The sequence below is a fragment of the Pelophylax lessonae genome, assembly GCF_965119305.1.
Source record: "Pelophylax lessonae genome assembly, chromosome: 4".
NCBI lineage: Eukaryota > Metazoa > Chordata > Amphibia > Anura > Ranidae > Pelophylax > Pelophylax lessonae.
In genome coordinates, this window is record NC_138771.1 from 240,533,900 (window position 1) to 240,550,199 (window position 16,300).

Below are 16,300 nucleotides of genomic sequence, written 5' to 3' on the forward strand. Positions count from 1 at the left end.
GCCACATATCAGTGCCACCTATCAGTGCCCATCAGTGCAGCATATTAATTCCTCCTCATCAGTGCCCATAAGTGTCACCTCATCAGTGTCCATCAGTACAGCCTACCAGTGCCCATCAGTGCTGCCTCATCAGCGCACATCAGTAAAGGAGAAAAATTACTTATTTACAAAATTTACTGGCAGAAATGAAGAGAAACTTTTTTTTTCAAAATTTTCTGTCTTTTTTCTTTTTTCTTTTGTAAAAAATAAAAAAAAACAGCAGTGAATAAATACCACCATAAGAAAGCTCTATTTGTGTGAAAAATAGAAAAATGTTGAATGATAAAAATTTAATTTGGGTACAGCATTGAATGACCACACAATTGTCATTCAAAGTGTGACAGTGCTGAAAACTGAAAATTGGCCTGGGCAGGAAGAGGGTGAAAGTGCCCTGTACTGAAGTTGTTATAGTGCAACAATAAAAATGAAAAATGTCTTTAATTATTGTGCCTGGGTGGTCCCCTTAATGTGCCTGTAAAGTGCTGCATATGTAGCATGCATAAAATACCCCCCCCCCCCCCTTTATTTTTTTTCCCGCCACTTTTTTTTTTTCTTATTCAGCTGTCAGCAGGGAAACCCCATTAACAGCTGATGACTCATCGGTTGTTAAGGACGCTGCGGCTGGCTTTGCCCAATCAGGGCACAGAATGCACCGTGCAGTGCTCAGTGTATTGCAGGGAGCAAAATTCGGGGGTTTGGCGAACAACCGAACTGCCAAATCTTCGGCCTAAACTCATGCTCGAGCCGAACCGTTCGCCCATCCCTATTTACAGGTTTAGAGAAGTGTTAATATTGAAAAATGTACAGTTATGCACTTGAGTGCTGAAAATATGCATCTATAATACTCATTAAGTGGGGCTCCTCTGCAAGAATCAGGGGGTCCTTGTGCAGTACAGACTTGGCATGTAACGCCATGCTGCAGCTAACAAAGCTAATAGAATGCTCTCATGCATTGAAAAGGTATACTGTATATTCAAGGGATATATCAATAATTCTACCTCTTTACAAAACACTGGTTTGGCCTCATCTTGAATATGCTGTTTAGTCTTGGTTACCAATCCACAGGAAGAATGTCCTTGAGCTAGAACAAGTTCAGTGAAGGGCAACAAAATGTATAAGTAGGCTAGAGGACCTCAGCTATGAGGAGTAATTAGATGACTTACTCTAGAGAAGAGGCGCTTAATAGGTGATATGATCAAGTACAGATATTTCAAAGGTAATTATAGTGACTGTAAATAAACTGTTTACTCTGAGGTCTCTAAAGAAGACATGTGGCCACAATATGAGACTGGATGAAAGAAGCTTTAACCAATTAAGTACTAACTTGTATATGCAGTATCTCACAAAATTGAGTACAACCCTCACATTTCTGAAAATATTTTATTATATCTTCTCATGTGACAACACTGAAGAAATGACATTTTGCTACAATGTAAATTAGTGAGTGTACAGCTTGTATAAGAGTGTACATTTTCTGTTCCCTCAAAATAACTCAACACACATCCATTAATTTCTAAACGGCTGGCAACAAAAGTGAGTACACCCCTAAGTGAAAATGTCCAAATTGTGCCAAAATATTCATTTTCCCTCCCCGCTGTCATGTAACTCATTAGTGTTACAAGGTCTTAGGTGTAAATGGGGAGCAGGTGTTCTAAATTTGGTGTTATTGCTCCAACTCTCATACTGGTCACTGGAAGTTCAGCCTGGCACCTCATGGCAAACAAATCTCTGAGGATCTGAAAAAAAAATAATTGTTGCTCTACATAAAGATGGCCTAGGCTATAAGAATAAAGCCAAGACCCTGAAACGGAGCTGCAGCACAGTGGCCAAGACCATATAACGGTTTAACAGGACAGGTTCCACTCAGAACAGGCCTCGCCATGGTCAATCAAAGAGGTTGAGTGCACGTGCTCAGCGTCATATCCAGAGGTTGTCTTTGGGAAATAGACCAATGAGTGCTGCCAGCATTGCTACAGAGGTTGAAGGGGTGGGGAATCAGCCTGTCAGTGCTCAGACCATACACCGCACACTGCATCAAATTGGTCTGCATGGCTTTCATCCCAAAAGGAACACTCCTCTAAAGATGATGCACAAGAAAGCCTGCAAACAGTTTGCTGACTAAGCAGACTAAGGACATGGATTACTGGAACCATGTCCTGTGATCTGATGAGGCCAAGATAAACTTATTTGGTTCAGATGATGTCAAGTGTGTGTGGTGGCAACCAGGTGAGGAGTACAAAGACCAGCGTGTCTTGCCTACAGCCAAGCACAGTGGTGGGAGTCTCATGGTCTGGGGCTGCATGAGTGCTGCCGTCACTGGGGAGCTACAGTTCATTGAGGGAACCAGGAATGCCAACATGTACTGTGACATACTGAAGCAGAGCATGATTCTCTCCCTTCGGAGACTGGACCCCAGGGCAGTATTCCAACATGATAATGACCCCAAACACACCTCCAAGACAGCCACTGCCTTGCTAAAGAAGCTTAGGGTGAAGGTGATGGACTGACCAAGCATGTCTCCAGACCTAAACCCTATTGAGCATCTGTGGGGCATCCTCAAACAGAAGGTGGAGGAGCCCAAGGTCTCTAACATCCACCAGCTCTGTGATGTCATCATGGAGCAGTGGAGGAGGACTCCAGTGGCAACCTGTGAAGCTCTGGTGAACTCCATGCCCAAGAGGGTTAAGGAAGTGCTGGAAAAAAAGGGTGGCCACACAAAAATTCCATTGGTGGTCAATGGCCCTTTGGACCCCATGCCTTTACCTTCAATCTGCTGATCCACACAGATACAGACACTCACATACTGTAGGTTGAACTTAATGGACCTGTGTCTTTTTGAACATATATGTCAATTTGTGTTAAAGTTACATGAGCGTATCTAAACTAGTTCTTTGGGATAAAATCTAGTAAGATCCACACAGATTACTTTTTGTAAGTTTTTTGTAGGTTTTCTTACTAAAGACAAACTTCCTTTTCCCTAATATAAAAAATAGCATACAATAATAGGATGCAAAGGATGTTTCTAATCAAATGTATATAAAATGCCATCTCATTTTTTTACATATTTGAGGTCCAATTGGCTTACTGTTTTGCTGACCTACTAGCTTTCTGAGTCACTGACCTGGAACAAGTATGCAGATCAGGAAATCTTCAGAAAGTAGTCCTTATCTGCTTATTCGTTCTAGGTCACTGATTCTTAGTATTAAAACCAAAGGGGCAGCATAACAGCAGGACAGCTAAAGCATTTTCAGGAGGAAAGTCTATCTTTTTCCCATGGAAGGTTTCCTTGATGTTTGCTAGTCCTCATATAGAGATTTCCGGAAAGAGTGGCAAACCTCCACTTGGTAAGGATTCCTTTATGTGGTAGAGTTCAACCTTTTTTCAGGGCAGAGGTACTGTTCTCTATGGCCCATGGGCCATGGTCCAAAAAAAAAAAAAAAATGTTTTCATGGTTTGAGGTGGCTATTAAAGGCACGCAACCTTACATGTTACTATACTAAAGGGTCAAAATCGCCTTTGTATTTCCATTTTCCTTAAAAATGTTTTCAATGCTGCACTTTCCAAGGTGTCCAAGTATTCCTGATAATCATATCCTGCTGTGCCAACCTTCTTGCTTCAAAACTCCCAGTTACTGACCAACTATGCAGATAAGGACTGACTTTTCTGAGAATTTCATGGTCTGCATACTTGTTACACGCTAGTGACAGGTGAGCTCTGAAGCAGGGATATCAGAAGATTATCAACAGTGGTCTCCTCTGTATCTCTACCATGACAGGTTTACTTGAAATGTGTGTAAAGCCAAAACTTTTTCATTTTAGATACAGTAGGGCAATATTAAAGCAGATCTTCACTGCATTTGAGCACCACAAACCAAAAACACAATTTTAATTAATTTTACATTTTCTAAAGCAACCTCCCCCATCCATCCACATCTCTACACTTTATGCATTTTTGGCTGTGGCCATCTTGAGTAAGAGCAAATAATCCATGTACTTCCTGGAATCCATCTGCCCTTAGCTCAAGCATGTAGGCAAGAGAGTGTGCTTAGCTGAGAAAACCATTCCTCCCCTCCTCTCCCCCTAAAGACCAGAAAGTAACTGAAGAAATGTAAAAAAAAAGAAGACTTTAAAGCAAATAAATATGATATACTTTCCTATCCATTTACTAATGCTAGCAGCATGAGGATCAAAATAAGCAGTGTTGATTGGGAGAGTGAAGTTGCACTTTAAATGCCTTGTTATTTTTACTGTTTGTAACGATTAGGGAGATTTCCCTTTGCTTTCTGTCTCAAAGAGCCAACGGGAAGTGAAAGGAAATCTCTAGAAAGAGTGGGGAAATGCCCCTTTATGTCACTGGAACAGGTGTCTCAATTAAAATATTTCCCCCACGCCTCTTTTATAAGTGGCAATTGTAAATCGTTGGATTTCCCATGACTTTCTGTATGCATGAAAAAGGTCAGCAGGGTTCTAAGGTTATACTCTATTTATTTAAAACTAAAAAAAAAGAGGGTTTAGTTTTACATACACTAAACTTTAACCACTTCCCCCAAATCGACATACCCGTACATCCTTGGGAATCAATGGTTATACTGGGATGATGCCTGCACCTACAGGCATCATCCCAGTAATATTGTTTCCAGACAGTGATTCTGTACAAGGCAGAAATGACTTAAAGGGACTAATAAGCCACACGATCACTTCAGCGGGTGGCGGAAGAAGGGGATCCCACCCCCCTCCCACAGCCGCCGCCTCTCCCGGGCTCTCTGGTCCACATTGCGATGGCCTTGAGTGATGCGGCTGGCGGCAATGGCTGCCCTTTACCGAGGAACTGACGTTGTTCCCCTCTCTCTGTGACTCTAGAAACCAGGAGAAATGAATATTCATCACCAGCGACCAGAGAAGCAACCAATTGGACCCATCTTGGTCTAATCGGCTGCATGGGGGGCCAGAGGAGAGATTTGGGGTCTAATAGACCCCAAGTCTCTCCATAGAAGAGGACCTGTCATGGCCCATGCTGTTATAAAGGATGTTGTTCATTCCTTGTGATAGCAATAAAACGGAAAATTTATATCAAATACTTACCGTAATTTTGCTTTCCTGATGGACTCCATGGCAGCATACGTATCAGGTTTGGCCCCACCTCCAAACCTACCCATAGGACCTCACTCCCATAAATCTTTGCTCCTGTTCAGCACACGTGTTCTGTAACTATCCTCCACAGAATCCGGGAGGGAACTCCTGCTGCCATGGAGTCCATCAGGAAAGGAAAATTACGGTAAGTATTTGATATAAATTTTCCGTTTTCCTGACAGACTCCATGGCAGCATACGTATCGGGAAATAACTCGCCATACACACAGGGTGGGCAGGTGCTGAACAGGAAAAAGTTTAATTCACTTTGTCAACAGACAAAACTTGCAAACCAAAATTCACAGAAGAAAGAGCCGCTGGCTCAACACAGTAATGGGACAAAAATGTGTTAATAGAGGACCATGCCGCTGCTCTACAAATAACATCAGGAGCCACATGTCTGGAAACGGCCCAGGAGGTAGAGATGCTCCGCGTCGAATGAGCTGTAACTACTGCTGGAGGGGTCAAGCCCTTAGCCCTATAAGCCCACTGGATGGTTTGAATGATCCATGAGGAGATAGATCTCGTCGAGGCCCTTGAACCTTTGTTTTTACCATAGAAGGTAAAGAAAAGATATTCCGACTTTCTGAAAGAAGAAGTGGCTTCCAGATATTTCCTAATACACTTCCCAACATCCAGCGGATGAACCGAAGATTCTTCCTCTTGTCTAAAGGTCGGTAACACAGTTTCGATGTTTTCATGGAAGACAGAGGTCATTTTTGGTCTCGCATCCAACATGGGAATGAGCACCACTCTGTCAGGAAAGAATGTTAAGAAGGGCTCTTGTGCCCCGAAGGACCCAATTTCTGACACTCTTTTTGCTGAGTTTACAGCTACCAGAAACACTGTTATCAGAGTAAGTTCCCTTATGGTCATGGATTCGGACATGTCTTGGATACGATCTGACAGGAAATCCAGTACTAGAGGCAGATCCCACTTGGGAAACCTAGGTTTTCTTTGAGGTCTAATTCTTACTGCTCCCTTAAAGAATTGACGTATTAAGGCATGACTGGCCCAGGAGATCCCCGTGAAATTTGAAATGGCCGAAACCTGGACCCTGAGAGAACTCTCACAGATAGCGGCAAATCCAACCCTGATTGTAGAAAGCTCAATACATCCTGGATCTTGATGGAGGATTGAGGATCAGGCCTTGCAGCCAACTGTGAAGAAAACCTTGCCCAGATTCTCTGATAAACTCTGTTTGTTGAGTTTCTTCTGGCACTGAGCAACGTGGAAATTGCCACTTCCGGACAACCTAGAGCCTGCAACCTCCTCCTCTCAACATCCAAACCCTCAGATGTAGACGGGCCGGGCATGGATGGAGTACAGACCCCTGGGACAACAGATCCGGTCTGAAGGGCAGTGGGATTGGGTCTCGGACACTGAGTAGCGTCAGAAGGGGAAACCATGGCCTGTTCGGCCAGAAGGGAATCACCGCCACCACCTCCACTGGCTCCGACCTGAGCCTCCGAAGAAACTGTAACACAATCGGAATTGGTGGGAAGGCGTATGCCCTGTGGAATCTCCACTGATCCGAGAGAGCATCCAACCCGAATGCCTGGGGATCTCTGAATCTTGTGTAGTACTTCGGCAGCTTGAAGTTGCAGGGGGAGGCGAAGAGGTCTACTTCTGGAGAGAACCCCAATGACAGGATCCAGTCGAATGTTTCCCTGTGAAGGGACGTTGTTCAAGTTGTCCCTGGACAAGAAGTCTGCTTTGACATTCTGGACTCCTGGAACATAGACCGCCGACAGATCCGAGAGATTTCTTTGTGCCCAGGACATGATCGGTTCCACTTCCCTCAATAGGGACCAGCTGCGTGTTCCCCCCTGCTTCCTCACATATGCTACTGCTGAGGTGTTGTCCAGTCGTAGCATGACAGGTTGGTCCTTTGTTAGATGAGAGAATGCTCGTAGAGCTTGGAATGCTGCTCGAAGTTCCAGTATGTTGGATACTATCCCTCGAGTAGGAAAATTCCACCTGCCCTGAGCCACATCCGACAGACAGTGGGCACCCCAGCCTATGTTGCTGGCGTCCGAGGTGATCACTACCCACGGAGCTGGCTTCAGAGAGTGGCAGTTCAGCAGGTGACCTCTGCATAACCACCAGGGGAGACTCGCTCTCATGGATGGGGTTAAGAAGATGCGTTGATCCAGATGCCACGTATCCCACTGTTGTAGGAATCCCTTCTGAAAGGGTCTCATCCTCCACAGGGCCCACTTCACCATGGGAACTACTGCGACCATAGTCCCGATCACCTTCAGTCATTAGCGTGCCTGAAGATGAGAGGATGAGAGGGCAAAGTGAATCCTGTCTCGGACTGTCCCTATTTTCTCCTCTGGAAGGGAGATAGTTGCCTTCTCCGTGTCGAACAGGGCGCCCAAGTAAACTAGGGACTGTGTTGGAATTAAGTGGCTCTTCTCTTCGTTGAGTAGCCATCCAAACTTCTGGAGAGTAGACACGACCTGTTCTAGATGAATTAAGAGTTGATCTCTGTCTTGGGACAACAGGAGGAGATCGTCCAAATAATGGTGGAGTCGAATACCTCTCAATCTCAGTAGGGCTACCACGGCCAATAAGATTTTCGAAAAGGTCCGTGGAGATGTTGAGAGCCTGAATGGGAGACAGATAAATTGAAGATGCGAGCCGCCCACTGCGAATCGGAGAAACCTTTGAAAATCTTCGGCCACAGGGACATGAAAGTAGGCGTCCTTCAAGTCAATGGACACCATCCAATCGGCCGGCTGAACTGATTGCTGTATGCACAGCAAGGACTCCATCTTGAACCTCTCTTTTTTTATAAATTGGTTCAAAAAGGTCAGGTCTATGATTGGTCTCCATGATCCGTTTTTCTTTTGGACCAGAAAAAGCGGAGAGTATATTCCTTGGCCTCGCTCGGACTCTGGAACGGAGATGACAGCCCCTTGAGCAATGAGTGACTCGACGTAGGAAAATAAAATTTGACGCCTTTCTTCTAGGGATGGTGTGGCAGTAGGTAGAAATCTTGAACCTGGCATCTCCTTGAAGATCCACTTGTGGCCTGAAGACACCGTCCTGACGACCCAGGGGTCCTGAATTGAAGCCGCCCAGACATGACGGAAGGAGCGTAGACGCGCACCCACTTGACATGCCTGAGCGGGCCCACCTTCAAAAGGACTTAGTGGGCTCGCGGTCCCCTGAGGAGACATTCTTTGTCGTCTTCCTGGCAGACTGTCTGGATCTCCAGTTTCGGTTAAATTCTCGGCCAGGTCTATAAGTACGAGCCTCCCTGGCCCGATCGGGAACAAACTTCCTACTAGGCTGTCCCTTCTTGACATTGAACTGGCGCCGATCCTGGGGAAGAAACCCAGACTTCCCGCCCGTAGCCCGAGTTATGGCCTCAGCGAGTTTGTTCCCGAAAAGGGAAGACCCCTCAAAGGGAATGCGGCACCAAACTTGCTTTGATGCCGGATCAGCAAACCAAGGGCATAGCCAAAGGGCTCTCTTAGCTGTGACTGAGGACAGCATAACTCTTGCCAACAGACGTATCAGGTCTATGGAAGCCTCACCCAGGAACGACGAGGCCAGCCTAAGCTCCTGGATTGGGGCACTCCTGGCCACCTCCTCCGACACTGATCTGACCGATTCATCCACCACATCAGCCCAAGATTCCATAGCCTTGGATAGAGCGGCTAAGGCCAGGACTGGCTTGCAGGCCATACCTGCTGTGAGGTAGATTCTTTTTAAATCGGAGTCCATCCTTCGGTCCAGCGGATCCTTAAACGAGACCGTATCCTCTAATGGAAGGGTCACGTGCTTGACCAGTCTCATCACTGCTGCGTCTACTAAAGGAGGAGACTCAAGGTTCTTAACATCTTCCTCTTTGAAAGGGTATAGTTTCGCCATCTTGGAGACTAAGGAATTCTTTCGTTCCACCTTTCTCCACTCTTCTGATATAATATCTCCCAACTCTCCCAGGAAGGGAAAATTAACACGCTCCTTATTGAGCTGTTTAAAGTACTTCTTTTGTTTGGGAGGGGGAACAGCTGACTCCTCCCAGTTTAAGGTCTCCCTGACCGCTTTAACCCTGGAAGGCACTAAAGCATATTCAAAACCCAGGCAGGGATCCTCAGCTTCGGAGTCGCTACCTGACAAGAGCATCGACTGATGGCTTGTATGGGCCGACTCAAGATCTTCCTGTATTTGAAGTGCTACAGGGGAAAGGCTTGGTGGAGCCGTTGCAGAGCTTTGAGATTGGCTGACACCCATCTCGGCTAAAGAGTCCTTCACTACCCTTTTGACCAGGGCTTCAATGCGTTGATCGGAAGTATCCCTTTCTCCCGCAGCCTGAGAGAAACATTTGTCACAGAAGGACTTCCTATCCGGACACTAGCGCCACAGCCCCGACAACCTGCTTTATCAGGTCTTCGTACGTGACTGGCTGAAGTGGACGCCTTATGATGATGGGAGCCCGATCGGGATTTCCCTGTAGAGTGCCGGTGGCGAGAACTCGAACGCCTTTCGCTTCTTTGAGAAGAGTGCCTAGTCTCTGAACGAGGAGGGCTGAAAAAAAAAGAAACAAAAGAAAAAACAGACAGGAAGCTAGGAACACTTGAGTTCCAATCCCCACCCTCTGTAACCCACACCCCCACTAAGAAGCCCCCAATACCTGTTAAGGGCGGGCTGACCACCGGAGGGCAAAGTAGCTTCCATTCTGGTGCTGACCTACAGGGATGAGCCGGACAGCAATGTCAGAAAACCATGAAGCAAGGGGGGGGGGGCTCCCAAACTGGGGCCAGTTACTCACCAGGAACCAGGAGGGGACCAGGCAGAGCGGCAGCAAACAGCAGGATTCCCAGTAGAAAAACTCAGCTGGCAGTATAAATGGTCCCAGTATCAGCAGTGTGTATAAACACAACAATGCTGACAGTTCTGGGGTTTAAATATGGCGCCTGGTGGCGTCATAAGCGATCGCCACCGACGCCGACATACTGCGCATGCGCCATGCTCTTACTGTGCATGCGCGAGAGCCAAGCCTCGTTCCCGAGGTGCCGCACATGCACAGTAGCGTACCGCACCGGCGGCCGGTCAGGAAGTGAATCGCTGACCGGCCCCGGACCACTAGCCACCAGGGAAAGCAGGAAAAACACCAGGTAGGCACAAATATTGAATAATAAGGCAATATATAAGCAATAAAGAGACAAAATAGCTGCCATGGAGAATATGTTACTCACGAACCCCTGACCACCAGGGATGGATGCACACACCGGACTTATCTCATTCTAGGGTACCGGCCACCCGCAGTCGCTGGGCTTTTTGGCCAAGGCTGCATACATCTTCGCCCCTACTCCATACCCCGCAGCAGCTGGGGCTTATTGGAGAGCTCAATACCCGACTGGTAGAGACATCCATCTCCCGGAATCCATCTTCAGGTAGGATATCAGGTAATCCTTTGGAGGACAGAAAAAGAACACGTGTGCTGAACAGGAGCAAAGATTTATGGGAGTGAGGTCCTATGGGTAGGTTTGGAGGCGGGGCCAAACCCGATACGTATGCTGCCATGGAGTCTGTCAGGAAAGTTAATACTAAAAACAAAGAAAAAAAAGTGTACATTTTTTTTTTTTTGTATAAAATAAATAAATAATGAAATAAATGTAAAGTGCCCCCGTCCCACTGTGCTTATGCGCAAATGCGAATGCATACTTTACTCCAGCACGAATATGTAAACAGTGATTACACCACACATGTGAGGTATTGTCGCGAGCTTCAGAGTGAGAGAAATAATTCTAGCACTAGACCTCCTGTGCAACTCTAAACTGGTAACCTGTAAAGACGTTTAAATGGAGAATTTTAAGCACCATAGTTTGCTGGCATTCCACGGGCAGATGCAATTTTAAAGCATGACATGTTAAGTATGTGTTTACTTGGTGTAACATCATCTTACACATTATACAAAAACATTGGACTAACTTTACTGTTTTGTTTTGTTTTTTTAGGCAGGAAAGTGTTTTTTTTTTCCCCCAAAAAAATTGTGTTTGAAAAACCGCTGTGCAAATACCGTGTGACATAAAAAATTGCAACACAAACCATTTTATTCTATAGGGTCTCTGCTAAAAAATATATAATGTTTAGGGGATCTAGGTAATTTTCTAGCAAAAAAAGTAGATTTTTACATGTAGGAGTGAAGTGTCAGAATAGGCTTGGGAATGGAGGTGGTTAAACTAATTAAACAGGCAGCATTGTAAAAATAAATATGGTTTAGGCTTGTTATCTAGTAGATATATGGGATTATCCTTTGGACATTGGAAACCCCAGCTTCAATTTTACAAAGTTATATATGTGACAACTGCATGAAACATTGACAAGAAGCTATTAATTGCTGATATATTGGAGTGATATGAAGTGATTTAGTCAATTTAGTGCCATATTCTTCCAAGATCTGTTATTATACATTCATTAAATCAAGCTTAGGGCAAAAGACGTACTATAATGTGAGTATTTTATTATTCTCCAAGCACTTCCAAGAGATCTGCATGTAAAACATGCTGCATATAAGCTATAAATGTGGTGTAGCTTCAATTGATTTTACCTTTGATTTCCTTTTTGAGATATTTTAAAATATAGTTCACTCTTTCTAGCCTGCAACTAGAAATGAAGGATCACAAAGTATGGCCAAATCATCTTCCACTAGGTTGTATATTTTCTTCCTTTGACTATTTTTTTTGTCTGTTGATAAACTATCAACATTTCTCTTATTGAACAGTTTCTAATATTTTCATCCAAACAAAAAAAAGATAAAACAACTCATTTGCTAAACAAAAAAAGGGTAAGTTCAAATGCAGAACCTTGTACCTGCACTAATGCAGCTGGATTCCATAAAGCCTATAGGTGTTACTGGGGTAAATACAGGCTCAGATCACTTGACTGTGCTATGAAAATTTCTGTGAAAGGTGGCAAAGAACATATAAACAGCTGGGATTAAAACAGAATTCAAGGAAGTTTTATTGGTCCAGCTTGGAATAAAGTATGTATATCTCATACCAGTAGGGCCGCTGATAGGGGGGGGGGCACCGGTCCTCCTGTAGGGGGCCCAAGCACACAGGGGGGCCCACACAGGGAGGGGGATTTGGAATTGTGATGAATGACATTTACAGAAATCTTCCTCCAGCAGCTGGAAGCTGATCTCTCTCCCTCTCCCTGCTGCCAGCTTTTGGCTGCTGAGAAAGAGACAGTTGTCCCTCGCTAATCCCCCTCCCCCTTCCCCTCCCAGCTCTGGCTCTAATGTTAGCTCTGCTAGGTGAGTTTGTTATCTTTGTAACTTTGTTTCTCTCCCTACAGTTCCTTCTATACTCCTTGTCCCAGCCTGTATGTTTTTTCTTCTCTCTCCCCCTTTGCTCTGTCTTCCTGAAACAGTCACAGCTGATCAGCTGCATTCCCACGAGGTGAAGAATTTACTGTTACACTGGTTCCATAGCTGTCTGTTATCTTGTCCCAGTGCAGTTTAGTGTGCTTTATGTAGCTGGGCTTCCCACTCCCCCAGACTACTTCCTGACCTATGCAACTTTGCTTCTTTTCCCCTACACTGTCAGTTCCCTCTGCATCAATGTATCAGCTCCTTCTGTTTAACCATTACATTTCTATGTTCTGTTTACTGTGTGAGGCCAGATAAAGTGAATGCAGGGTCCTGGGTTAAGTAACGCTTTCATTATTTAGTAGCTAATATATTAGGAATAAAATGGGTTGACAAAGAATTGCGTTGTGTTTGTGTTAATGTCTTTTAAAAATTACTTTTTGGAATTGAGGAAGTGATACTAAAGTCTTGATTTTTTTTCTTTTAAATAACAAATGTGTTATACTTACCTGCTCTGTGCAGTGGTTTTGCACAGAGCAGCCCAGATCCTCCTCTTCTCGGGTCCCTTGTTGGCGCTCCTGGCCTCTCCTTCTTGCTGAGTGCTCCCGAAAGCAAGCAGCTTGCTATGGGGGCACCCCAGCCGCTGCTCTGTGTCCATTCAGGCAAAGAGCTGCGTCTCAGCCCCACAGCAGCAACTCTCCCTCCTCATTGGCTCCTGATTGACAGCAGCAGGAGCCAATGAGGAGGGAGAGTTCCAGACAGCTGAGTCTCTCCTGTAACATCACTGGATGGAGATGTGGCTCAACTAAGTATAAGCAGGGCTGAGGGGGGGCTGCTGCACACAGAAGTTTTTTTTTATCTTAATGCATAGAATACATTGGGATAAAAACCCTTCTGCCTTTAGAACCACTTTAAACTCAAAACTTATTTATTGACTGTATCCAAAAAACAACTCTAATATATAAAGTAAAGAGAGTCAACTGTCAACTCGGCAGAACTTCCACTCCTGGAAAACACTCCTTCAATCCAAATTCTCCATTGATAATCAAGGTAATCAGCAACCAGCATCCCATGAGATTAGCATGTAAAGTAACATTGGACAAAACTCCACAGTGAAAAACCATTAAGCAAAATGTATTAAAAAAGGATTGCAGACACTCACAGAATGTATGAAAATGACAGCATTGTACAAACACTCAATCCCGGGTATTGTAAAGGACACATCCTAGATCCAAGTACGTGATGACGACGTGAGCACAAACTCCACCTGACGCGTATAGTCATAACTGACGCCGTCCGGGGTGAAAGATATAACACCAATATGTCATTAAAAAAATTAAAAAAAAAATATCAAAAACAGAATCATTGAGTTAGAAAAAAGGATCACCCTTATTGTGTCAGTATTTTGTTCGACCACCTTTTGCTTTAATTACAGCCTTTAGTCTGTTGGGCTATGTCTCTGGTAACATTGCACCTCTAGACCTTGCAATATTTGCCTACTCTTCTTTACAAAACTTATTTGGAATTAAAGTCTGGGCTCTGACTAGGCCATGCAAGGACATTCACCTTTTTCTCCTTAATCCACTGTGTGGTCATTTTTGCTGTGTGTTTTAGGTCATTGTCATGTTGGAAGGTAAACTTTCTTCCCATTGACAAGAATTTGACGATATTATGCCCCATCCAATTTTCCTTTTATCCTACAAGTGCTCTAGTCCCTGCTGCAGAGAAAGACCCCTATAAAAGGATATTACCACCTCCATGCCTACTGTAGGAATGGTGTTATTTGGATGGTAAACTGTATTTGATTTCCGCCAGACATATTGTTTGGTGTTGAGGCCAAGTAATTCAATTTTAGTTTATCTGACCAAAGCATCTTTTTGCACATGGCCTCAGAATCTTCAAGGTGCATTTTGGCAAAGCTCAGTCGTGACTGCATGTAGCCTTTCTCGAAGAGTGACTTTTTTCTTGCAACCTTACCATACAAGCCACATTTGTGGAGAAATTTTGATATTGTCACATGCGCACAATGAACACTCTTTGTCATAAATTCCTGCAACTGCTTCAGAGTTGCTGTGGGCCTCTTGGTAGCCTCTCTGACCAGTTTCCTCCTGGTTCTTTCATCCAGTTTGGAGCAAAACCCTGATCCAGGTAGTGTCTGTGTTGTATCAAATATCTTCCACTTCTTAATAATAGATGCCCCTGTGCTTCTAGGCATTCATAAAGCTTTTAGCATTTTTTTTTGTATCCTGCCTTGTGCCTGTCCACAACATTACCCTGGAGATCCCGGTGACAGTGCCTTGCCACCCATAGTTGACTGTTTGCTTCAGTTGCACTACCATGGACTTGAATGTTCCAGGAAAGCTCTTTTCATGCTGAGCTAATCAAAATGACCACAGCTGATTACAGTTAAATGTCAAATAGCTTTGTGTGCTATTAAGAAGATGATAGGCTACACCTGATTGAGTTCACAAGTCATTTTTAGGATAAAGGTGATCCTTTTTCCAACATTCTGTTTTGAATTTTTTTTCTCTGAAATGTTGGTGTTATATCTTGCACTTGGGTGTTACAAGTTGCACTGAGTAAGTACAGCTGGATAAAACAAAAACTGTGTCTGTCTTCATTTCAGGCTGCAAAGCAACAAAATTCAATTTTTTTCAGGGGAGGGTTGGTTCTTTTCTATAACCGCTGTCTATACCTACTGGTTTAGAGGCACTCACAGGTCTTGCTAAGCAAGTGTGCTTCCAAACCAGTTTTGGATTTATATAGATTTCTTTGTGGGTGAGCACCTGGGCATTTACTTCAAACATAGAGTGCCGTGGCTACCCTTGGAATTGTTTTATATACATATGTATATATATATATATATATATATATATATATATATATATATATATATATATGCAAAGTTGCTTTACCTGACATAATTTGCAGATTACAATTCAACCTTTCCATCTTCGTCTGAATGATTCAGAATGACTACAAAATAATAATGTTACTCATGCATCTGCTGTAATGTTTCTACAAGTCCAGGCTGTCATTTTGGCACCTGGGAATTGCCACTGAAAGATGGTGGAAGCAGGAGGAGGGGGGAGAAGGGCAGGGGTTCTCCTCTGATGCTTCTTACAACTCAGGAGGGAGAGAAGGGAGAGCAAGTTCAGATGGCTGGGAAATAGCTGTGGTATATGAGGAAAAGCAGGAATGGCTGAAAGAAAACCATGGGCAGCATTGGTGGATTCGTTGCCCACGTTTGTTTTATGAATGACTGTGATCACAACCATTCCTTAACAGGCAGTAACGTTAATAATTTTTTTAAAAGTTCATGATCACTGAAGCGATCATGAGGCTATAACCTAAAGGAATGCAGCTGTCATAAAGGTTAGTGACCAAACAGGCTGCAAGCAGTTCTGTTCCACCATAATCCTCACGTCAGTTTTAAATTACACTGTACTGTAAAATAAAGGTGTGCAGACCCCTAATGCCCAAATCAACAATTGCAAACAATGTGGACAAATGCACACATTTTAAAAAGCCCCTGCCAAAAAAGCATCATGCTAAAGAAACCGAAACACAATGCCTTTAGGCTTACTTTGTATGACTGAAACATGCATAATTTGTAATCTAACGTATACACAGCGACAGCCATATATGCTCATAATTAGCAACAAGCTATTTAATTTGAGGATAAAGTGCAAAATTCAGCAAATCCCATTTATTTTCCGATCCACCTAAATATATTCATGCAGAGTTCTCTAATCTGCAGAGAATCCCACAATGTATGAAACATTCTCCAATCATCTGATGCA

General features: G+C 44.0%; 1 protein-coding gene across 4 annotated transcripts in view; it reads left to right on the plus strand.

The window, feature by feature from the left end:
- Window positions 1-16,300, plus strand: part of PDZRN4 (PDZ domain containing ring finger 4) — a 649,539-nt gene that overhangs the window by 513,310 nt on the left and 119,929 nt on the right. The window lies entirely within an intron of this gene.